The sequence below is a fragment of the Drosophila navojoa genome, chromosome X (genome assembly GCF_054131105.1).
Source record: "Drosophila navojoa isolate 15081-1374.11 chromosome X, UAZ_NAV_1.0, whole genome shotgun sequence".
Classification (NCBI taxonomy): Eukaryota; Metazoa; Arthropoda; class Insecta; order Diptera; family Drosophilidae; genus Drosophila; species Drosophila navojoa.
Window position 1 is genome coordinate 30,154,766 of NC_142895.1, and position 25,971 is coordinate 30,180,736.

Here is a 25,971-nt window from a genome sequence, read left to right on the forward strand (position 1 = left end):
ACAAAAAAATTTTTTTTTTTAATTTTCTGTTTTGTCGTCGGCATTTTTACCTACGGCATGCAGCTGCATGCAGATTTGACCTTTTTTATGCCGACTTTGGATTAGTTTTTTGCTATAGAAACCCGGGGTGGGGCATGGTGGCAGCAACAGTTTTTTTATATTAAAGAGGACATATTCAGAAACACGTGTGTATAAATTGAACTTGGAACTCGGCGGAACTCAAAAGATATAGACTACTTTAGGTAAAAAAAATGGTCAAATTTAGAGGTTTAGTAAATTTAAACCAGCTCTTCAATGAAAAGTCGTATTAACTTAATTTTTTGTTTATGTTATTAGTAATAATCCATTCTTTAAATCGCAACCAACACTGCAAAAATTGGTGAATTCTATTGACAAGTGGGATATTTTTCACAAAAACTCGCTGCTTTTCACAACTTTGCCACTTTCCCAAATTTTGAAGGGCTATAACTACCCTTAAAATTGACCAATTTTCAAAAATCTTTCGGCTACAAACCAGTAGATCGATTTATTTTCATATGACATCAACTTTTTAAAAATCGCTTAAAGTACCTTTTTTGATTTTTGCCACGCTATTTCGGCAAAGGCTCCACTGTGCGTCGTCGCAAATTTCGTTTGCAAATTTACCGTTGCAGAGAGTCGCTAATCTGCTCTCGTCGCGGCCGGTTGTGTGACGGACAGTCAAAGTACGCGAATTTATTTTCTACCTAGGCTAAAAATAGCTCAAACGGTAAAGCCGACATAACTTTAAATTCGGACGCTGTCTCGTGCAGTGTCGGCTACCTGAAACAACAAACATCAAGGGGACTGCGACAAACTCCATACGTTCGTTGCCCACCAGGGCCAAACTTATTACCCCTATACGTGCGCGCCACTGCACAAGAGGGGAAATAAACGCCGCGCTCAGCTGATATTCGAGTTCGAATATAAGCAAACAAAAAAATAAGTAAAATATTGTCGGTTTATAGGCTAAACTTGAACACCAAAGTGGCTAGCAATATAAACCAATTAAAATGGAAGAAAATAATTTTTCGAGCCATCTGCCTAGTACCTAGCAGATTGATTACGAAAAAATGCACCAAGTTGCCGGCAAATCACCGCTAGAAATCAGGGCAGAATTTCTACAAATGCAACGCCTGCTATGTACTGATACGCAGAATATTAGTAATACAACTACAACACTAACATTTACTATTGCGACTAGTAATTCCACATATACCAATGCAACAGCAGCCACTGCAGCAGTCTGCTGCGTGAGCCCTAGTGGATGCACGGCTAACCTACTGGCTCTATCCAACGTTCCACTGATGCTGTCGCTCCAATATGCAACGATGCTACTAAAATTAACAATCCAGTACTAAGTGGAGCTGCAATAAAATTGGTGACTGCTTAAAGAAACTTAAAAAATAAAAGGAAGACTTCTTCATCTCCTTACAATAGCCTTCAGAGGTCGAACAAAAACTTAAAACTAGACTCGACTCCAATAACAACCAGCACAGTAAACTCTAGCAATAGATTTGCCTTACTAGACATGGACATTGGTGCACCCAATGAAATCCACGATGACGAAACTCCTACATTTTCCAATGAAGGAAATAACAGCTCTTCTGATGCTGCTCCCCTGAATACTCTCAATATGAGCCCTAATGACACGGACAATAGCCCACAGCATAATACTTCTAATGCTAACAAGCTTAGTTCCCCAAAGCCACCGCAAATAGTGGTTAGTATTACCGACCTTAATGATCTCTTTGAACTCATCAAAGAGGTAACTAGCCCAGATAACGTGACCATCAAAGTCAATCAAGGTGAAACAGCTCGAATATTTCCCAAAGACAGCGATACTTATAGAGCCATTGTAAACTATTTTGATGCTATTGGGATTGAGTTTCACACTTATCAACTAAAGGAAGGTAAACCCTGCAGGATAGTTGTTAAGGGGCTACACCACAGTACGTTGAACAACGAAATTATTGCAGATTTTAAAAAACATGGATTTGCTGCTTTGCAGGTGCATAACTTAAGAGCTAGGGCTTCCAGCGACGAAAAACTCAACATATTCTTCATTAATATAAGACCTTGTTCAAAAATTAATGAAATATACAACATCAAGACACTGTGTAGACAGAAGGTGAGGGTAGAGAGGATGCGCAAGACATCCGAAATCGCCCAATGCATAAGATGTCAGGATTACGGCCATACAGCCAAATACTGCCGCCGTCATCCCAACTGTGCCCGATGTGGTGAAGACCATCTCACCAAGCTATGTGCACGTTCCTTAGAAGAACAGCCCACTTGTATTCACTGTGGAGGTAACCATATGGCAAGCTACAAACGCTGCCAGTGGTATATAGAGTTCAGTCGACGAGCAACAGGCTCTCTGGTAAGGCAACACTCTGAGACACTACCGCCTAGACAGACTAGCAAGAATCAAAAACAGGCGAAATCGCAGCAGCCACGAGTACAACAGAGACAACGGCAGCAAACTCAACAAACCTTCAACCCTAGAGTCGATCCTGGAGGTAAATCCTATGCTGCAATAGTCCGTGGCGGTAATGCACCTCCCCAGCGTCCAATTCAAGAACCACAAAAACAAATTAATTCATATGCGCCAAAAGGTAACAGTTACCAACAGCATCATCCAGTTGACATCCAGTCATTACTAGACCAACAGCAACAGTAATTTCTGAAATGGCAACAACAGTTGCAATTACAGCAGCAGCAATTCCTCTTGTGGCTCCAAGAGCAAGAAAGAGAACAACAACAACAAAATAAGCAAAACAGCCAACGATTAGAACGACTTGAAAGCATGGTTCACGACATGGCCAACATGATAAGACAATGGACTGGTAATACATGGAATTACCAGCTTCACAATAACGCCTCAACCTCACACTGAACTCACTCAGGATCCTTATTTGGAATGACAATGGCATTGCAAGTAAAGCCAGAGAAATTGAACTCTTTGCGCACAACAACAACGTGGACATTCTGATGCTAAGCGAGATAAGACTAAACAGAGGGGAAATAATAAATATCTATGGATATACTTTCTATCCAGCATACAAACCCTCTAATCACAACCATGGAGGAGGCAGCGGTATATGTCTCTTCGCCATTTTCCACAAAGAACCCTGGAAACACAATCCATACAAATGTCGTCAATAAAAGTTGCCACAGGTCTGGGAGATATGGAATTCAGCGCAGTTTACTGTCCGCCAAGAAATAGACTTGAAGAAAGACACTTCAATCACATACTTGCCTCCTGCGGTCAAAGATATCTGGTTGGTTGAGATTGGAATGCGCGACACTGGCTGTGGGGAGACACGTATGACTCACCCAGGGGCCGAGAGTTAGCTGAAGCTATTTCAGCAAGAGGAGCTTGCATTCTCGCTACGGGATCACCAACCAGATATCCATATGTGTCGAGTCACACACCTAGCTGCATCGATTTTGCCTTATATCATGGAATACCAGAGTCACAAGCTACTATACATCAAACGTGGGACTTGGATTCTGACCACATAGCCCTCGTTGTAAACTTGCAAGTAAATGGCTCCAACATCAGACCAAGCCCACGGTTGATCAACAACCGCACTAACATCACGGAGTTCAGACAACGCCTCGAATCTGCCATCGATCCGAACTCCATCATGGACTCTGGAGAAGACATTGAGAGGGCTGTTGATTCTCTAACTGAAAACATATATATAGCTGCCTCTGCCTCAACGCCACCTCCTCCTGGAATACGCCCAAGAAGTCATGGCATTGTTCTTACAAGAGAGGCTAGAGAATTAATTAGAAGAAAGAGGTGCCTACGAAGAAGAGCGATTCGATCTCAAGATCCTTGGGACCGACTTCTGTGGAATCGAGCTGCAAGAGAGCTACATAACCTCCTAAGGGAATTTAAAAGTGATTTCTTCGAACAGAAACTCGCTTCTATGGATTATACAGTTGATGCCAACTACTCTCTATGGAAGTGTACAAAATCACTTAAGAAACAACCCTTTAGGCAGGTCCCGGTCCCGGACTTGCGAAAAATGATCAAATGCTTTCGGACACCATCTTGCTGAGCGCTTTAACAGCTTCGATTTTGCTACTTTAGAGCAAACAAGAGAGACTCAACTAAGCCTGCAGACCCCACTACAGATGTCCTTGCCTATAAAGCCTATAAAAATTGAGGAAGTAACAGAAAATATACGTTCACTGCCAAAAAACAAAGCTCCGGGTATTGACAGGATTTGCAATGCCACGCTGAAGGCCAAGAGCGCTAATTTATATAGTTTCAATTTTCAACGCTATCGTCCGGCTGCAATTCTTTCCAAAGCAATGGAAATTAGCTGCAATCACAATGATACACAAGCCAGGCAAGCCAGAAACGGATCCAGAATCTTATCGGTCAATAAGTCTTTTGCCTTCCCTGTCTAAGTTATGGGAGAGGACTATTGCAAATCGGATCTCTGCCAATATAAGCCAATGCAATACATTACCGGATCACCAATTTGGTTTTCGAGGGACACGGGGCTGTGGAACAGGTCCATAGATTGGTGAAGCACATCTTGCAGGCGTATGACGATCTGGAATTCTCAAACGCTGCCTTCATTGATATGCAGCAAGCCTTTGACAAAGTATGGCTGTGCAAAATAAAAAACTTCTTGCCATCCCCATATTACTGTCTACTAAGGTCATATTTGGAAGGAAGAGAGTTTAAAGTCAGGGTAAAGGACATATACTCGGTCACCTATACAATGAAGGCAGGTGTGCCACAAGGCAGTGTCCTGGGTCCACTGCTCTTTTCCCTTTATATCTCGGATATACCAAGCCCCACCTCTCAGCATATGGACGATCCTGCCAAGGCTATTATTGCGACATATGCCGATGACATCGCAGTCATTTACAACTCTAAAAGTTGCACTGAAGCCAGTACAGGCCTACAAAGGTATCTTGAAAGTCTTGCTGCATGGTGTAAACGGTGGAACGTGAAAATTAATCCGTCGAAACCCACAAACCCATGCTTTACCCTTAAAAAAGCAATGCAGACACCTCCAATTCACCTAGAGGGGATTGCCCTGGAGCAGCCGTCACAAGTAAAATACCTTGGCATCATTTTATACAAGCGCCTCACCTTTGGGCCTGGTTCAGAAGCTCATTTCAAAATGATCAATTCGATTTTAAGAATCGGATTGTGGAACGCAAGAGGATTGGTTAAAAGCAATAACGAGCTGAGACTTTTCCTTGATGCTAAATCTATTGATGTGATGTTGATCACACATGCGCCCAGGCCATACAATTTTTACACCTGGCTACGACCAATACTACGCAAATCACCCCAGTGGTACCGCGAAAGGCGGATCTGCTATCCTGATTAAATCTAACATTGTTCATGACGCCAATGAACCCATTTCAAATAATAATATTCAATCGGCTAATTTGAGTTTAATGACAAACATCGGAAGCGTCAAAATAGCATCAATCTATCTTGCTCCTAACGAGCCCTGGAGTGAAAATGACTTTAAGGTACTACTTCGGTCCCTGGGAAACCGGTTCATTGCAGGAGGAGACTTTAATGCAAAACACCAATGGTGGGGTAATTTGCGGAGTTGTTGTCGTGGAAAGCGGCTGCAAGAGGCCATTGCAAGTGGTACGTGGCAAGTCCTAGCAACGGGAAAACCAACTTTTTATTCATTCAACAGTCTGCTTACTCCCTCTGCACTCGACTTTTTCATATTTAATGGGTTCGCTGCTAACAAGCTATCTGTCCAGCTGAATCATGAGCTTTCGTCGGATCATTTGCCGGTCGTAGCGACTTTGCATCAATCACCACAGCTTACACCTACGAGGCAATACATCCTTACACCTGGAACTCTCATCAATGAGTTTAGGACAAACCTAGAGAGCAGAATTCATCTAAACACTCAAATAGATAGCGCGGCTGACGTAGAAGATGCTATTGCATTGTTTATGCGAAACATATCTGTGGCTGCATCATACGCGACACCAGAATATGTACGTCACGCACGACAGCACCCCCAGAATTTGCTGCCCGCAAATGCTACTGCATTATTGCGAATGAAGAGAAGGTTGAGAAAAAAGTATGTGAGAACGGGAGATATACGCGTCCACCAGATTTATAAAAGAATCTCCAATCGCGTAAATTAAGCAACGCAATATTGATCAAATGCTGGAAAATGCTGGCCCGGATGCATCTTCTAACTACTCCCTTTGGAAGCTTACAAGCCGTTTTAAAAAGATTGCAGCTCCAAAAGTACCGATTAAGGATATGGCAGGTAGATGGTGCTACTCCAGCCAGCAAAAAGCTGATACATTCGCAGACAGCCTACAACAGCGATTCATGCCGTTCAACTACACAGACAATGCTACGCTGAGAACTGTTGAACTGCAGCTGGATATGCCGTTCCAGATGACGCTGCCTGTTCGGCCTGTCACACTGGAAGAGGTAACGATTGTTATTAAAAACCTGAGAGTTAAAAAATCTCCTGGAGAGGATAGGCTGGATAACAGAACACTCAAGCTCTTACCCAAAAAAGCTCTCCTGTTTATAGTGCTGATTCTAAACAGTATGCTCAGGCTGGGACACTTCCCAAATATCTGGAAGACAGCGCTGATAAAAATGATCCCAAAGCCTGGAAAGAGTCTTAGTGAAGTTGATGGGTATAGGCCAATAAGTCTTCTTCCTGCCTTAGGAAAGATGGCCGAAAGAGTAATCCTCGACCGGATCCTGCAACTTGAAGCTGTCAAGCAAAAAATCCCAAACTGGCAATTTGGATTCAGGAGAGGTCATGGTACTCCGGAGCAGCTTCACCGCGTTGTAAATTTTATTCTGGATGCTTATGAGCGCAAGAAGTATGCAGTTGCTGTCTTTATGGACATAAAGCAAGCGTTCGACCGAGTCTGGCATGACGGATTGCTTTTCAAACTTAGAAGTGTTCTCCCTCCACAACTGCACCAGATGGTCATCAGCTTTCTGCTAGATAGAAGCTTTAGGGTTGACGTTGATGGTGTACAGTCGTCAAAAAGGCCAATATGTGCAGGCGTGCCTCAAGGTAGCGTTCTCGGCCCTACCTTGTACACTCTGTTCACAGCCGATATGCCCTCACATAGCGACATCACAGGTGTGAACCGGAAAAATGGACTGGTAGCCACGTATGCCGATGATACAGCCATACTATTAAGTAGTAGCTGCATTAACAAGGCTACAGACTCATTGCAGCAATATGTGAGCAGTTTTGAAGCCTGGTCCCGCAGATGGAACATTGGGATTAACGGGAGCAAATGCGTAAATGTTACGTTTGCAACAAGGCGTGAAAACTGTGGTCCCATTAGAATGCTGGGTTCAACACTACCGCACAAAAGAAGCCACAAATATCTGGGCGTAATGTTAGACAGAAGGCTTACGTTTAATATACACACCACGATGGTTAAAAAGTCTGTAATGACCAAAAGCGCTAAGATGGCATGGCTTCTAAAGCCGTCCAATAAATTGTCACTTTACAGTAAAGTGACAATTTATAAAGCAATTCTCAGTCCCATATGGAAATATGCGCTTCAAGTTTATGGAATTGCGGCAAAAGCAAACTTAAACAAAACAAGTAAGAACGTTGCAGTCGGGCGCTACCGACTGCGGAATACTCATTCACAGTCCCTTTGTAAATTTAATTTAATTAAAAAAAATTAGTACAAAACAATTATGCTTTTTGATTATATTGTAGCTTTTGGTAATTTTTATCGAGTAATCGATAATTATTATATTGATCGTGCACTTTTTGAGTACAAATGTATGGTAATTTTCGTTGATAGCTTTCGGTCACACCTATTGCAGATTCTGTAGCGTTTGCTTACATTACAAATGCGCGCTTTTTAGCATTCTAAGAATTGCGATTGATTTCTGGATTTTCTAGCTGTTATTGTAGTTTTGTCAGATGACGCTCTGTTATTAGCTTATTGTATTTTAGCTACCAGTTTGCGAAGCAAAGCGAAAGCGTGGGCGCTAAAGGCGTCGCAAGTTATGTTACGGCGACGGAGATTCAAATCCCCATCGGGTTTTTTTTTTTTTTTATCATACATATTTCGTTTTTTATAAAATATATATTTTATTCTTTTTTCTAATTGAACAATTTTATAAGTTTAAATTTGTTTCTTCTTAAAAAGCCCTCATATATGTATGTACGCATATATGCATGTATATGTATGTACATAAGTCTGCACGCATATGTAGCATCAAGCATTACAGCCTTTCTTATGCACGCGCTCATTTGTATGTGTGTATGTATGTAATGCAAATTTATCATCCGCTACTCTGGCTCTTCTTTTCTATAATGCGTCATATCAAGAATCTCATTTTTGCATTTCATTTTAATTGCGTTTGTTGACAGTAGGCGGTAGCGCTGTCGGCAAAGGCGCCGGCTAAATTTGTGCTTGTTATTTTGACAAACATGGCTTGGGTGCGAGTTAAAATCCCGCGGAAAACTCTTTTTTGTAAATTGCAAATTTTGTTATTTTAGCTTCTTTTATATTTTTTAAATATTTAAATTTTATTTTTAAATTTTATAAAATCTTTCCTTCCGTGTTATCAATGCCTATTAAGCCTATTTGTATACACATTTACAAATGTACATAGATAGCTCAAGCATATAAATGTCGCAATTTGATACTACAAATGCCGATTGCCACGCCCCTAATGGCCGTAGACACCTCATTTTTGGCCAGTTCTTAGAAAGAGCTAACGGTAACATATATGCGAAATTTGAATGCTTACGCTCAAAAAATGTGAAAATGACAGGGTATTTTTCGATATGCCACGCCCCCAAAGAGGCGTGACAATTATTTTTGGGGCATCGATAGAGGAGGTTACCAGTAACTCAACTATCCAAATTTGAAGCTTCTAGCTCTTAAACTGTAGGAGATATAAAGTTTTGCGGTTTGCCACGCCCCCTTTGGGCGGACATATATCCACTATAGCTTGTTGGACTTGGGAGGTCAACTCGCGTATATATACCAAATTTCAAGTCTGTAGCATCAATAGTACCTAAAATATAGCCAAATTTGAAAAATCACTATATCTTCACGTCCGATTTGCCACGCCCCTATTAGGCGTAGACATAAAAATTTTTCATCAGTCATTATAGAATTATAGCATTAGCTCACGTGCGAAATTTCAACGTTCTAGCTTTAGAACTTTAGGAGACACAGTTTTATCTGATTTGCCACGACCCCAATGGGCGTAGATATATCCACTATAGCTTTTTGGACTTGGGGGGTCAACGCGGATCTACATACCAAATTTCAACTCTCTAGTTCTTCAACTAACATGATTTGTGGTATATCGGAAAATGCATTTTCCGATTTGCCCCGCCCCTAGTGGGCGGATCGGGAAAATTTTAACACTTTATAAATCGGAGTTATACACGAGTATGTGTTCAAAATTTCAAGTCTCTAGCTTCAATAGCGGCGAAATGAACTGCGTTCATACGGACAGACGGACAGACGGACGGACGGACACACGGACGGACAGCAAGACGGACATTGCACAAAACCAATATACTAATTCACTTCGTGAATGAGTATAATAAGAGTTGTGCAAGCGAAAATCCTCCGGCAAATTTGCAGTGCTCCCTGGTACATGCGCAAAGATCCCCAAAGTTGGAGACGTATTGCAAAAGGTAGCTGCTAGCTACCTTGCAAGACTTGAAGGCCACCCAAACCCTTTGGCGAGAAGGCTCAACAAAGAAGCCAGGAAAAGAAGACTGAGGAAGTGCCATCCACAGGACCTCCCTGCGAGGTTCCTATAGAATAATGTTTTATAAAAAATTTAATGTGATTTAATTAACTAATTGTTACTGATATTTATGTAAATTGTTATTGTTGTTGATGTTTATGTTAATTGTTATTGTAAATTCTGTAGTGTCCTACTGTAAATAATCGTGCCTTTATGTCCAACTCGTTAAGCTGCCAACTAGGTAGTAGAAAGCCTGTTTAAATAAAATAATACATATTTTTACAAAAAAAAAAAATACTTTCGGTAGCTGCATGGATGCAGAGGCTAGCAGTCAGAGTTTGACGCGGTCGAGCTACAGAAAGAAGCGCGGGCGCGTGCCGAAGATCATTCTTCGGAACGTTACCGACGCCACAGCCATGCCGCCGCCCACGGATTCTCCGCCGAGAAAGTACCGCGATGAGAGCTCGGCCGACGAGAGCGATGTCTCGCTGGCTGCCGCTGCAGCCAGTGTTGCCGCCGTATCCGCCGCCCCCGCCGCCACCACTACCAGCGCTGCCACTGCAGCCACTGCTGCCACTGCTGCCACTGCAGCCACTGCAGCCACTGCTGCCACTGCAGCCACTGCTGCCACTGCAGCCACTGCTGCCACTGCTGCCACTGCAGCCACTGCTGCCACTGCTGCCACTGCAACTGCCGCCGCTGCAACCCCCTCACTAGCAGCTGTCCTCGCTACTGCCGCTGCCGCCGCCCCTCCTGCCGCCGCCCCTCCTGCTGCCGCCACCGCCGCTGCCACCACCGCTGCCCCGACTGCACGTATCCCGGCTTCGCTGGAGATGCCATCCACGTCCGCTGCCGCTGCTGCTGCTAATGCCCGCTCCGTCAACGCGGCGCCGGCTGGAGCTGGTGCCGTGAGCTCTAATTCGATGATCCAAAGCATGTTGGCCATCGAAAGGGAGCTCCGGAGAGCCGTTGTCACCGACAATGTACCTGGTGCTGTTGCGCTCAGCGTGCTGGACAACGCAGCGAAGTTCCAGGAGCTGAACCTGGAAATGTTCGGCAGAATGAAGGAGCTGGAGACCCTAGTCAGGACTCGCCCCCAGGCCGCCGCCCCTCAGACGAGTGCACCCCCCGCCGCCTCTTATGCTGCCGTCACTGCCACGGCCGCAGCTCCGATTGCCGCTCCTCGAGACCGCAAAATTGCGGAAACGTGGTCGGCAATCGTGACGTCGAACAACCCGGAGGAGACGCCTCAGCAAGTTGCTGAGCGTATCCGAGGTGCTTGAGCTGAAGCGTGGCGGTGCGATTATTCGCACGCCATCCGCTGGCGAAATACGGAGGGCTCTTGCGAACCCGAAGTTTGAAGAGGTTGGTCTTGACGTCAAGGAGAATGCTGCTGTAAGGCCGAGGGTCAACGTGCTGAACGTTGACAGCAGCATCACGCCGAAGCAATTCATGGAGGGGCTCTTCAAGAACCACTTCTTCGGACACTGCTACAATGCAGCGTTCGAAAAGTCGGGGAAGATTGCTTCAAAGCCATGGAACAGCGATGACGGACCCACGGTCAACGTTCAACTGGAATTGGAAAGGAAGGCCCTGGACGTCCTGGAGGATTCGGAAAGGATCTACGTTGAGTGGTTCTCTTTCCGTTGGTACCCACTGACCCCGACCTATGCCTGCTTTAGATGTTTCAGCTTCGATCATAAAGTGGCTAAGTGTCGAATGAAGGAGCAGATATGTAAGCGATGCGGACAATCAGGGAATGGTGTCTCGGGCTGCAGAAATCCTGTGCATTGCAGGAACTGCAGCTTTAAGGGTTTATCCGCGGGGCATCATATGCTGACTGAGACCTGCCCGATATACGGACGTGTGCTCGCCAGGGTGGCTGCTAAACATTAACAATGTTTGCAGTCATTCAGGCTAACTGCGGTCGCAGCCGAGCTGCCGTTGTCGACCTTGGATTCTGAATTAGGAAGTGTATACACGTTTGACAATCGCAGAGCAATCGTCAGCGATTCAGCGTCTACGTGGGCTACGTATGACTGGAGTGTAAGCGAGTTGGATTTAAGCGATCACAATATCATCACTGTTGTGACGCTTGATCAGGCGAGCACAGTTGAGAGCTTTGCTCCTGTGCCCTCGTGGCAACTGCAGAATGCTGACTGGCGGCGTTTCAGTGATGAGCTGAGGACTGCATCAATGGACATCCCCCTCGAGGACTTTCACCTATTATCACTGGATGCACAGGTGGCTGCACTGCGCTCCCTGGTACATCAGGTGAGCGATGCGCTGTTCGGGCGTCGACAGCCGCGAGCCAGACGCCGCGTGGGCTGGTGGAATGCCACCTTGCGGACGCACGCCGTACGCTCATGAGAGCCCGGAAGGCTCCAGCACGCGCGCCGCACTCATAGTGAGAATGCTAGTGCTCTTGCCTCGTATTTCAGGATCACCCGAAAGGAATACGAGAGGCTGATACTAAAGGCGAAAGAGGAGGATTGGAGGCGATATGTCGGCGAGCACCAGGACGACCCATGGGGATCTGTCTACAAGATCTGCCACGGCCGCAAGACGCGCACCGATTTCGGTTGCCTTCGCTGGAACGACCAGCACGACTGGCACCTGACACGACTGCGCGAATGTCCTGCTCCGCAGTTTTTTCCCAGCTGCGGAGAGGCCAGTGGACATTGCTGTTCCTCGCGAAGCACCCCCAGCCCTCGAAACTTTCGAGGTTGAGATGTGCATTGCCAGAGCTCGGAGCAGGCGCTCACCTGGCTTAGATGGCACATGGTTAAAGCGGCCTGGCGCGCCATCCCGGAGCACATGACAGCGTTGTACTCCCGCTGCCTGGCAGATATATATTTTCCATTTGAGTGGAAGCGCCCACGAGTGGTTGCGCTCCTCAAAGGCCTCGACAAGGACAGGAGCGATCCAGCGTCCTATCGAGGCATCTGCCTGCTGCCTGTCTTTGGCAAAGTGCTGGAAGGGATCATGGTGAACCGTGTGAAAGAGGTGCTCACGGATGAAAACCGATGGCAGTTCGGATTTCGCCCCGGACGCTGCGTTGAGGATGCCTGGAGGCATGTCTTGAGCAGTGTCGAGGCCAGCTCGGCCCGATACGTGCTCGGAATCTTCATCGATTTCAAAGGTGCATTCGACCACGTCGAACGGGACACAGCGTTACGCCAACCATCATCTTGATGGATGTCCTCCTGCACCGCCTCGAAGCGCACTGCACATTTAGTGCATATGCTGATGACTTGCTGCTGCTCGTCGATGGGAATTCCAGATCCCAACTGGAGCTCACAGACGTCCAGCTAATGGAGATAGTTGGAGGATGGGGTATAGAGGTAGGCGTCTCAGTCTCGGCAACGAACACTGTGACGATGCTCCTTAAAGGAAAGCTGTCAGCTGGCAGGAATCCCGCCGTCAGATTTGCAGTAGCAAATCTACGGTATGTGACGCAATACCGTTACCTTGGCATCACGGCTGGCGAGCGGTTGAGTTTTCTCCCGCATATCGCGTCGTTACGCGATCGGCTGGCCGGAGTCGTCGGAGCCCTTACCCGTGTGCTACGCGTTTGTTATGGTCAAAGAATAAATGTACTGATAATAAATAATTGCAGTGCATATCATTCGCGACAAGTTTGTCGCCTGCACTGCAATACCAGCTGATCTTGCAAAAGCTCACATTGCGAGAGCAAGCTTTTGCAAGAACCTTTAAAGCTTGGGACACAGCTGGTAAATTGCACCCATCTTCGCTTCTGACTTTCCAAGAAGAGGAAGAGCGCAGACTGGAATGTGCAGGTATATAAAGAGCCACATGGGTCAAATAGTTCTTTTTCCGGTATCACGATCAGCAGGTCAAATTAGATTGTGCTGAAAAATTTAAAAGTATACTCTTATATAATTAAACAAAAAAAAAAACAAGTAAGAAAACTCTAGTCGAGAGCGCTCGACTAGATACTACCCTGAACCAAACTAATAGAAAAGCACATTTAGTATGGTTCAAATTTCAATTTCGATGTATTTAAAAATATAAATGAAATAGAAAACTCATTTAATTCAATATATAAACATTTTGAAACAATTAAAAAAAAGAATTACTACTCGCTCTGGGTTTGAACCCGATACCTCGTGATCAAGCGCCGCGCTTTCTACCTTGACGCCACCCTTCTGTTCTGATACTCAATGTCAAAACTGAAATAGATTCACTGCTACAGCGCCATCTACCAAATCTAATAAAATTATACATATAGTATGGTTAAAATGTGGTTAAAATTTCGATTTTTGAAAAAATATAAGAGAAATTTAATCAAATATATAAAAATTTTGAAGCAATTAAAAGAAAACTACAATATGCCCAGCAGGATTTGAACCAGAGACCTCGCGATCGAGCGCCGCACCCTCTACCATGACGTCACTCCTCTACTATTATTTGCAATGTCAAAACTGAAATAGATTCACTGATGCAACGCCATCTAGCAGAACTAAACGAAACTAACTGCTGATGTGATTCTAAGAATGTGCTAGAAGATGTTTGAATGTATGTGTGCACACGTATTGGAAAACTGCTGTTGCTGCAGCACGTGCGTTTGTTAATTGGCCAAACATTTTGTTATTTTTTAACGTCGACTGACTAAGCCGAATTTAATGAAACTTTCAGCATATGATCTACATATTCTATTGAATATTTGGCATTTAAAAAAAAACATGTCAAATCATTCACAATTAGCTATATTAGCATCTGACCTTCACTGGGGATTCTGGTGAATTTGGAGCCGGTATCCAAAATATAAAATAAAATTTGGAGACTATAGCTCTAAAAATGTAGGAGATATAAATTTATAACCTATTGCACTTGGGTTGCGCTGCAGTGTTGGCAATATTATGAGAACTTATTTGTTGAATAATTTAATTTCTAGACGTACGATCGTAATGAAACTTTCAGAACGTAATCATGATGTTTAAATTTATTTATACCGAAGCACAAGTCTCTAGTATTTGATATACGACTTTTACAAAGATGAGGGTGAGGGGGTGGATTTAGGGGTGGGGGGTAAATTTTAACAAAAACCGAAATTGTATAAAATTCATTTTAATATACATTTTAAATTTGGAGATTCTGGCTTGAAAGATGTAGGAGATATAATTATTTAAGTGATCTTCGATTAGGTTTCTTATTGATAAAAAAGTATCGGAATGAGTTATCGTTTTTTAGTGATAAGCTCGATATGCGCGCTATATTTACGGACATTTAAAAAAAAAAGTTGAAGTCTCTAGCTCTTATATCTTCTGAAATCGACGCGTTCAAACATACGGACGGACGGACTGACGGACGGACAGACAAACGGACAGGGCTAAATCGACTCAGCTCGTCGCCCTGATCAAGAATATATAAACTTTGTGGGGTCTGCCACGCCTCCTTCTGCCTGTTACATACATTTCAACAAAACCATTATACTCTGATTTCTCATTTTCAATGGGTTCAGGGTATAAAAATTTGTTTGACAAAATAAAACCCACGCACACAAAGATTAAAAGTGCAAGCGATCGCGTTTGTTTTTTTGCATTAAATTTAATTGCATTGGCAGCGCGCAGCTGCCGGTCTCACAATATATGTTAGACATATATAAATTTATACATATATATATACATATATATCAGGTATGTAAAAAAAAAAAAGACTGTTCAGAAAAAAACAAGTATTTAAAGAAAGATTTTCCATTTTTTCAGTGGACTTTTGTCCATTTTTTCTCTTATTCGATACCCTAACTTCACGCCAGCAAGGGGCACCTTGAAGAGCGGAGGTTAGGGTACGAAAAGCCGGCAGAGCAGCATAACGCCTAAGCGACGGGGGAGAGGAAGGGCACCATCAAAAGACAAAAACCGAAGAAAAAAAAACCAACAAAATAAAAGAAACTTTAGTGCGTAAAAGAAAATATCTGAAAACGTGAAAACCATATAACTAATGACATAGAAATTTTAAAATATAGTAGTATTTGCATATAGAAAAAACTGCGAAACATAAAGAAAAGAACTAAAAAAAATTGTGCAAGACATTTAAATTGCCGACGGCAAGTGCGAAGTTAATTTTTTTTGTCGAGAGAAAAGTTAAAGAATACTGAAAAATTAGTGGTTTAAATGCTCAATCATAAAATCTATAATTACTATATATTTAATTAACACACAAAAACGAAACCAATAAATAAATATATACCAATAAATAAATATATATGAATAAATAAATAAAAATGAATAAATAAGAAACCTAAAGCCAAGTACAGCACATCAAAATAAAAGTAAAAAAATGAATCCACACACAGTTAATACCCTATAAATAAAACTTGAAGAGAGAAAAAAAATTAAAAAAAAAAATATATATAAAATAAATAACTAACAAAAATAAAGCAAAAAAACAAAACAAAAAAAAAAAAACAAAAAAATGTAAAAAAAAAAGAAAAAAAAATGTTAAGATTGTGTTGTTCCTCCCCTCGCCAATATACCCCATTTCTACCACTTAACAGCTGACACCACCACGCAGAAAGGCCTTTCGTCGCGGGAGTAACAGAAATTAACCCCAATGTGCCCTTGTCCCCAAAAAAAATTGAATAATAAAAGAAAAATTTAAGTTTATTTAAAAAAAAAAGAAAGTATATATATGGAAAAATTTTAATATCAAAATAACAAGAAAAAAATATTTTTTTTTAAATGCAACCATGAATAAAAATTTGGGTTTCTTGCGTTTTTTTCTATTTTTGTATATTATTATATTATTTCTGTGAGTTGATTTGTTTTTTTTTTTTTTTTTTTTTTTTTTTTTGATGCAGCAAATATAAACATAAATGTAAAGAAAATTTTTTTATTACACTAATAAGTAGTACTATAATAAATTAAAATTAATAATGCTAAAAAAAAACAAGTAAGAACGTTGCAGTCGGGCGCTACCGACTGCGGAATACTCATTCACAGTCCCTTTGTAAATGTAATTTAATTTAGCTTTAAAAAAAATTAGTACAAAACAATAATGCTTTTTGATTATATTGTAGCTTTTGGTAATTTTTATCGAGTAATCGATAATTATTATATTGATCGTGCACTTTTTGAGTACAAATGTATGGTAATTTTCGTTGATAGCTTTCGGTCACACCTATTGCAGATTCTGTAGCGTTTGCTTACATTACAAATGCGCGCTTTTTAGCATTCTAAGAATTGCGATTAATTTCTGGATTTTCCAGCTGTTATTGTAGTTTTGTCAGATGACGCTCTGTAATTAGCTTATTGTATTTTAGCTACCATTTTGAAAAGCAAACCGATAGCGTTATGTTACAGTGGCGGAGGTTCAAGTCCCCATCAAGGTTAAGTTTTTTTTTCATACATATTTCGTTTTTTATAAAATAGATATTTTATTCTTTTTTGTAATTGAACAATTTTATAAGTTTAAATTTGTTTCTTTTTAAAAAGCCCTCATATATGTATGTACGCATATATGCATGTATATGTATGTACATATGTATGTAAGTCTGCACGCGTATGTAGCATCAAGCATTCCAGCCTTTCTTATGCACGCGCTCATTTGTATGTGTGTATGTATGTATTGCAAATTTATCATCCGCTACTCTGGCTCTTCTTTTCTATAATGCGTCATAACAAGAATCTCATTTTTGGATTTCATTTTAATTATGTTTGTTGACAGTAGGCGGTAGCACTGTCGGCAAAGGCGCCGGCTAAATTTGTTCTTGTTATTTTGATAAACATGGCTTGGGTGCGAGTTCAAATCCCGCGGAAAACTCTTTTTTGTAAATTGCAAATTTTGTTATTTTAGCATCTTTTATATTTTTTATATTTTTTAAATATTTAAATTTTATTTTTAAATTTTATAAAAATGCCTATTATGCCTATTTGTATATACATGTACATACATAGATAGCTCAAGCATATAAATGTCGCAATTCGATACTACAAATGCCGATTGCCAAGCCCCTAGCGGCCGTAGACACCTCATTTTTGGCCAGTTCGTAGAAAGAGCTAACGGTAACGTTGCGAAATTTGAATGCTTACGCTCAAAAAATGTGAAAATTACAGGGTATTTTTCGATATGCCACGCCCACAAAGAGGCGTAACAATTATTTTTGGGGCATCGATAGAGGAGGTTACCAGTAACTCAACTATCCAAATTTGAAGCTTCTAGCTCTTAAACTGTAGGAGATATAAAGTTTTGCGGTTTGCCACGCCCCCTTTGGGCGGACATATATCCACCATAGCTTCTTGGACTTGGGTGGTCAACTCGCGTATATATACCAAATAACAAGTCTCTAGCATCAATAGTGCCTAAAATATAGCCAAATTTGAAAAATTACTATATCTTCAGGTCCGATTTGCCACGCCCCCAGTAGGCGTAGACATAAATTTTTTTCATCAGTCATTATAGAATTATAGCATTAGCTCACGTGCGAAATTTCAACGTTCTAGCTTTAGAACTTTAGGAGATACAGTTTTATCTGATTTGCCACGACCCCAATGGGCGTAGATATATCCACTATAGCTTTTTGGACTTGGGGGGTCAACGCGGATCTACATACCAAATTTCAAGCTCTTCAACTAACATGATTTCTGGTATATCGGAAAATGCATTTTCCGATTTGCCACGCCCCTAGTGGGCGGACCGGGAAAATTTTAACACTTTATAAATCGGAGTTATACACGAGTATGTGTTCCAAATTTCAAGTCTCTAGCTTCAATAGCGGCGAAATGAACTGCGTTCATACGGACAGACGGACGGACGGACAGACGGACGGACAGCAAGACGGACATTGCACAAAACCAATATACTAATTCACTTCGTGAATGAGTATAAAAAAAAAATAATAAATAAAATTTATAATTATAAGAGATAAAAAATAAGAAAAAATTATAAAACATTAAAAAGTTTTTAAATGAAAATTTATAAACAAATTTATAAACAAATGTATATATAGAAAATATTTTTTGTAAATCAAAAATTAAAAGTAAATCAATAAGTAATAGACAGATAGAAAAGAAGAAACGAGAAATAATGTATTAGATAAATAGAAACAGCAGAAAAATAGTAAACGTATAATTATAACTGAAGTAAAAATTAATATTTGAATGGAAAAATAACAGTAGCAATGAGTAAGTTTATATATAAGTCTTAAATATTAGTTGTAGGAACTTAGTCTTTTTTGAGTCTGCGTACTCAACAATAAATTTGAAAAAAAATGAATTTAATAAGTTATTGAGAAGGAATCATGAAATTGTAAAAGTCAAGTAAATTTGGTTATATAATGGGGTAGGAAGTTGTCCGATTTTCTCGTTGGGGGCTTTTAACAATTAAAAAAAAAAAAACCGTGGTAGGGTTGGGTGGAGAAGCGGGTGCCAATCGTCACCTAAGGCCTCGCCTCTTCATATTTTTTTTTGTCTGGTATATGTACACACTCTGTGTTCGTCTTCCCCCCCCCCCCCCCCCCCCCCCCACCCTTCCTCTTCACTTCGGTCATTGGACCATCTTTAGGGATCTTAACAATTACAAATTTGTGTTCGGAGATTTGAGAGGTAACAAAGAACCCCCCCACACTCCCGAATGAGCTAAGGGACCAGGAGATCCCGCCCGTTATCTCTGAATCTATGGCTAGCTCTATGCGTTATATGAATGTTGGCGCCCGACCAGGGACATGGAATGCATAGAGCCAAAGCGGTGCGTTAGTAGCAGCCTATACAGCACTCGTCGGCACACAGACCAGCAGCTAACCATTACAAATTTTATGGCGCCCAACGTGGGGCACTGTGGAGCATTAGTCTTTAGCGATGCTATGCTTTTCGTCCATCGATTTCATCGTGAGGCATTGAGAGTATTAGTTGTTAAAAATGATATGCTTTCAGTGTACCGACTCCAAAATGGGGCATACTAGACTCGAGTTTACTTTTATTCGAAGCTAGTAGCCGCATTTTATATTGTGAATATCCGATACGCTAACGATAGTTAGTTAACAGTTAGTTTAAAGAGTGGTAAATCAAATGCAGTTGTATTGGAACTCTAGCATTTGACTGAGAGCGGATGCATTGCCGACAACGCCTTTTCTTTACTAGCACACTCATTTATACACAAACAAAACAATCGGGATTAAGATCTGTTTTCACAATAGCTCTTTGTTTTCAATAACCTTTTATATCTTTATTGAAGTACATGTGACTTTAAGAATATAGGTGCGCTTCTGGAATCTTGTGTATTTAGCTAAGATTGGATACCCTGCCGAAGATGGATACCCTATAATTTTCAAGATAATATGACAATAAATTTATAATCGGGTTTTCATTCCCGATAATAAAAGTTGGTCGATGTATTACACTCATGTTGTAATAACTACATTACTTCATTGATGAATGTTGCTTCGCCAATTTGACATCGGATGTTAGATGCAATAGCCCAGTTTGTATGCCTTATGTGTTAATACCAAAACTTAATAAAAAATATGGAATTGAATTCCTCCCCATTTATATTAACCAAAACCATTCATTATTAACTTTGAATAAGTAAGATTTTTAGGAGTTTTTGTTTGTAAAACCGTTTTGAGGTAATAGTTGAAGCCACTATGCCTCTTGCTCGTAGTCCGCAACGTAACTCCGCATCTTCGGATGATGCTGGGAAGAATTGCGACATATGTGGTCAGGTTTTGACAAATACTCAATCGTGCTATATCACTAATTGTAAGCATATTTACCATAAGCGTTGCTTGGAAGAGTTTTTGAATGATCGCAACACTTGTCCTAATTGTGCAGCTGTGATAAATATACAAGATTTGAAGGTAGTTATAGGAAATTGTTCGCCTCAATCGAAGCAAGCAGATCCGTCAAGTCCCAGGTCCAAGTACTCGGGCAGGGACTCGAAACTTGGCCAAAGCATTAAAAGACGTAGATACTCAAAGAGTCACAGAAGATCAGCATGCGTTAGAGGTGAGTGAAGAGCCGTTAGTAGAATTAGACAACAGTATTGGCACCAACCAAAATAAACATCCTCCTTCACGGGGAATAAACACGCGAAGACGAGGTCGTCCTTATCGTGCAGGTACAAATCGTCGCGAGGATCACGCCCCAGTTGAACATTCTACTATACAAAATATAATCGAGCAAACCGTAACTCGATTAATGTCGTCCTTGAATGTGAGCAATCGGTCTCCGCCTAATGCTTTACCGCGTCTGTCTGTTCAAATGTCACCGTCAAGTCAGACATCAGTTCATCCGAGTAAAGTCGCACAAATAATACAAAAATGGAACATTCAGTTTGATGGTACCGAGGAAGGCTTAGGTGTAGATGAATTTATGTACCGGGTAAAAGTATTAGCTGAGGATACGTTAGATGGTGATCTGGAGGCTTTGTGCAAGCATATGCACATACTTTTCGCCGGAAGAGCTAGAAACTGGTACTGGAGATACCATAAGAAGGTGGACCGTATCATTTGGTCAGACTTTTGTTTTTCGCTACGTCAGCAGTACACGGACTATCGATCCGAATTCGCCAGTAAAGAGTTAATACGCTCTCGAAAACAAAAAGTGGGTGAATCTTTCACAAATTTTTATGAAGGCATTGTGTCGCTTATCGACAAATCTTCAGTTAGAATCGACGAAGAAGAACTGATTGAGATTCTTAAAAACAATCTTCTTCCCGAAGCGCGTCACCAGCTGTTATATCAGCCGGTGCATTCAGTAGGTCAGCTTCGAAAATTGGTCCAAATGCATGAGAATTTAGTTGCAGAAACTAGTAGCCAAAGGGAAAGTAGTTCTCGTAACAAGCAGCCCTTTCAGAGGCGACCAAATTATACAGTTGCTGAGCTCGATGACGAGAACGGTCAGATTGAGGACATGGAACCTGAAATCGCTGCTGTTCATCAGTCAAACATACGCTGTTGGAACTGCGATACACCAGGACATGTGTGGGAAAATTGTTTAGCGGAACGTCGTGTATTTTGTTACGGGTGTGGTGCACTTAATGTGTATAAGCCACAATGTAAGACTTGTATCCAACGCTCGTCGGAAAACCGGCAGAAGGGTGCGTCCAACAACAACAGGATGCCCCCTGCAAAGACAAATTGAGATCAGAAGAGGCGATCAACGCTATCATCCCTGAAGCTCCTTCGCCCGAATCCAATTTAAAGTTTGTCCAAAATGAAAATATCAAGCCCCTACACATTCTGCCTTACCATGAACGACTCAAAAACTATTTGGAAGTAAGGCATAGGATATTTAGTGAAATAAGTCCTTTAAAAACTAGGAGTGCTTTGCGTTGCAAAGATTATTATAAAAGGTTAAGAAAGTATAGAAAGTTATTACTCTCAGCAATAATTAACGATAAAAATGATTCGCGTTGCTATGCTGAAGTTAGTTTTTTTCAGTTTACCGAATTGGGTCTATTAGACACAGGCGCAAATGTTAGCTGTATTGGAGCCTCGCTAGCTTTAGAAAACTTCTCAAACTATTCTGAGTTTAAATCACTTACATCCCAAGTGCAGACTGCAGATGGGAAAGCTCATAGCGTTGTTGGTGTACTTAACGCCCCAATTAATTACAAAGGAACTACTAAGACTCTACGATTATATATTATTCCATCAATCAAGCAAAGATTAATTTTGGGTATAGATTTTTGGAAGGAATTTGCTCTAGCTCCTCACGTAATTAGCGCTATGCAGTCAACCTCGGATGAGTTTCATATAAATTCCACAGTTAGCACAGTTTTAATAGATAATTCATTCCCCTTATCTGATTTGGAATTGCGACAGTTAGAAGTCGTAAAATCTCTTTTCCCTAATTGTCAAGAAAAACTAGGCCGTACGCATTTGATTCAACATCATATTGATATTGGTGATGCACGGCCAGTTAAACAGCGTTTTTATCCAGTCAGTCCGGCAGTGGAAACGCTCTTGTATAAAGAAATTGACCGAATGTTAGCCCTTGACGTTATAGAACCATCGATTAGCGCCTGGAGTTCTCCCATGCGATTGGTGGTGAAACCCAATAAAATTCGGCTATGCTTAGATGCGCGTAAGCTAAATGAAGCAACCAAAAAGGATGCTTACCCTTTACCTGCGATAGAAGGTATATTTTCGCGTATGCCAAAAGCAAATTATATTACCAAGCTTGATCTAATAGATACATTCTGGCAAATAGAATTGACCAAAGAGGCAAGGCCATTAACTGCGTTTACCATTCCTGGCAGACCTCTCTACCAATTCAAGGTAATGCCGTTTGGCTTATGTAACGCCCCAGCAACCATGTGTCGTCTTATGGATGAATTAATACCTCCAGATCTACGCTATTGTGTATTTGGTTATCTAGATGATGTATGCGTAGTTTCAGAGAGTTTTCCAGCTCATTTAGCAGTGCTAGTACGCCTTGCAGATCAATTTCTCAAAGCAAACTTAACCCTGAATATTGAGAAAAGTCAGTTTTGCGTTAAAAGCGTAAACTATTTAGGACATATCATAGGCAGTGGCGGTATCTGCACAGATCCTTCGAAGATTGATTGTATTAAAAATTGGCCACCACCAAAGAACCTTAAACAGGTTCGAGGATTCTTAGGTATTTGTGGGTGGTATCGAAGATTCATAAAGAATTATGCCGAACTCACATGCCCTATAACTGACACATTATCAAAGAAAAAGAAGTTCTTATGGCCCGTAGAAGCACAAGAGGCTATGGACCGATTAAAACTGATTCTTACTACAGCGCCAGTTTTACAGAATCCCGATTTTGAGAAAAAGTTCTATCTGCTCTGCGATGCCAGTGATTATGGAATTGGAGCCGTGCTAGTTCAGTTATCAGCAGAAAATGACGAAATGCCGATTGCGTTTATGTCAAAGAAACTGAGCCGAGCACAGCGAAACTATAGTGTAACGGAACGAGAATGTCTAGCTGTAGTTTTGGCTATAGAAAAATTCAGGTGCTATTTAGAAATGCAGGAATTTGAGGTTACAGACCACTCAAGTTTGATGTGGCTGATGCGTCAACAAAACACATCCGGCAGACTTGCCCGATGGATATTCCGCTTGCAGCCATATAAATTTACTATTTCTCATAGAAAAGGCAAAGATCACATAGTTCTGGATGTCCTTTCAAGGATGTGTGAAGAAGAAGTTGCAGCGTTAGAAATCGGCCCGATTGTCGACTTGGACTCAGATGCTTTTTTTGACCCTGAGTATCAAGAGCTCAAGAAGAAATTTACTCTTGAGAAAGCCAAATTCCCAGACATTAAGACATCTAGCCAGTTTATTTACATTAGAACAGTACATTCTAAATGTGTGGAAGACCAGAATGAGAGTTTGTAGAAGTTATGGGTTCCCGAACGACTTAGAACAGATGTGCTTAAACAAGCTCATGACAATGCGATTTCATCACACTGTGGGATGCAGAAAACAATAGAAAAACTACGGAGAAATTTGTTTTGGCCAGGATTAGCTAACGATGTACGTGCTTACATACGTAGTTGCGACACCTGCAAAGAAACTAAATCTCCTAATCAAATTCTAAGACCACCAATGGGTTTGCAGTCTCCCACATGCAGACCATTTCAAAGACTTTATATTGATATTCTAGGACCATATCCCAGAACTAAAAGTGGTAATATAGGCTTGTTGATTGTTCTAGACCATTTTAGCAAATTTCATTGGCTGTGTCCTTTGAAGAAGTTTACTTCATCTGTCATTCAGGAATTTTTGCTGAAGAATATATTTTACTGTTTTGGAGTTCCAGAAGTTGTAGTGAGTGATAATGGTAAACAATTTCGTGCTAATGACTTTAATGCATTTCTGACAGAATCGGGAGTGAGACATGTGTATACCGCTTTATACTCACCTCAGAGTAATGCGCCTGAACGTGTCAACCGCTCAATTCTATCTGCAGTTAGGGCATATCTAAAAGAAGATCAGACAGAATGGGATAAAAACATAACAGCTATTTCTTGCGCATTAAGGTCGTCACTTCATCAATCATTAGGTTGTTCGCCTTACAAAGCTCTTTTCGGATTAGAGATGATCACTCATGGAGCTGATTATCGTCTCCTTAAAAATTTGTCCCTTTTAGAGGAACCACATCTATCTGTTCAAAGAACTGATCAACTCGCTTTGTTGCGAAAGGATCTGCTAAAGAACATTCGTACTGCGTATGAGCGCAATGCTGCACAGTACAATTTAAGATCCAAGCCAGTGTCCTTTAAGGAGGGTAAGGAGGTTTTCAGAAGAAACTTTAGTCTCAGTAAATTTTCACAAAATTTTAATGCAAAGTTAGCACCGCAATTTGTTAAATGCCGAATTAAAAAGAGGCTTGGCAATAGCTTTTATATTTTGGAAAATTTACAAGGCAAAGAAGTTGGAACTTATCATGCGAAAGATATTCGTATCTGATTCCCGCAAATCTTCTAACTATCGTATCAGATTATCGTGTATGTAATGGTCAAAGAATAAATGTACTGATAATAAATAATTGCAGTGCATATCATTCGCGACAAGTTTGTCACCTGCACTGCAATACCAGCTGATCTTGCAAAAGCTCACATTGCGAGAGCAAGCTTTTGAAAGAACCTTTAAAGCTTGGGACACAGCTGGTAAATTGCACCCATCTTCGCTTCTGACTTTCCAAGAAGAGGAAGAGCGCAGACTGGAATGTGCAGGTATATAAAGAGCCACATGGGTCAAATAGTTCTTTTTCCGGTATCACGAGATCAGCAGGTCAAATTAGATTGTGCTGAAAAATTTAAAAGTATACTCTTATATAATTAAACAAAAAAAAAAAAAAAATTGTTTGACAAAATAAAAGTGCAAGCGGATCGCGTTTGTTTTTTTGCATTCAATTTAATTGCATTGGCAGCGCGCAGCTGCCGGTCTCACAATATATGTTAGACATATATAAATTTATACATATATATATACATATATATCAGGTATGTAAAAAAAAAAAGACTGTTCAGAAAAAAACAAGTATTTAAAGAAAGATTTTCCATTTTTTCAGTGGACTTTTGTCCATTTTTTCTCTTATTCGATACCCTAACTTCACGCCAGCAAGGGGCACCTTGAAGAGCGGAGGCTAGGGTACGAAAAGCCGGCAGAGCAGCATAACGCCTAAGCGACGGGGGAGAGGAAGGGCACCATCAAAAGACAAAAACCGAAGAAAAAAAAACCAACAAAATAAAAGAAACTTTAGTGCGTAAAAGAAAATATC

General features: G+C 41.1%; 2 long non-coding RNA genes across 2 annotated transcripts; both read left to right on the forward strand.

Moving 5' to 3' along the window:
* Window positions 1-15,250: 15,250 nt before the first annotated feature.
* LOC149090812 (uncharacterized) lies at window positions 15,251-15,636 on the forward strand. The gene is made up of 2 exons (XR_016197559.1): window positions 15,251-15,414; window positions 15,463-15,636. It is a non-coding gene; the product is annotated as an uncharacterized LOC149090812 (long non-coding RNA).
* A 4,678-nt stretch (window positions 15,637-20,314) lies between these two features.
* On the forward strand, window positions 20,315-25,192 carry LOC149090813 (uncharacterized). Its single transcript, XR_016197336.1, has 2 exons — window positions 20,315-21,207; window positions 25,123-25,192. It is a non-coding gene; the product is annotated as an uncharacterized LOC149090813 (long non-coding RNA).
* The last annotated feature ends 779 nt before the right edge of the window (window positions 25,193-25,971 follow it).